Raw genomic sequence first — 342 nt, forward strand, 5'->3', positions numbered from 1 at the left:
ACAAAGGTGTTGCGTTTATATTTTTGTTGAGTGTAGTATGGAGCATAGTTTCACAGAGCCTGGGCTCCTTGAATTTAAAAAGCTGCAAACTCCCAACAATGAAGCCTCAGTGCTTTACTGGGAGCACACCTGACCTCAGTTAATTTGACAGAAATACAGCAATGCGTTTGTTGTGCAAACAGGCACAAATAGACACACAAAATATGTATTTGTTTTCGAGCCTTTTAGAATTTTTTAATAGATTAAAGGAGAGAATACTGGCAAAAAAAAAAAGACAGTGGGAAACTGAAAGAGTGCAAAGCGAGAGTCAGGCACAGGGAGAGAGACCAGGGTAGGCTGAAT

This window comes from Astatotilapia calliptera, chromosome 17 (assembly GCF_900246225.1).
Source record: "Astatotilapia calliptera chromosome 17, fAstCal1.2, whole genome shotgun sequence".
Taxonomy (NCBI): Eukaryota; Metazoa; Chordata; class Actinopteri; order Cichliformes; family Cichlidae; genus Astatotilapia; species Astatotilapia calliptera.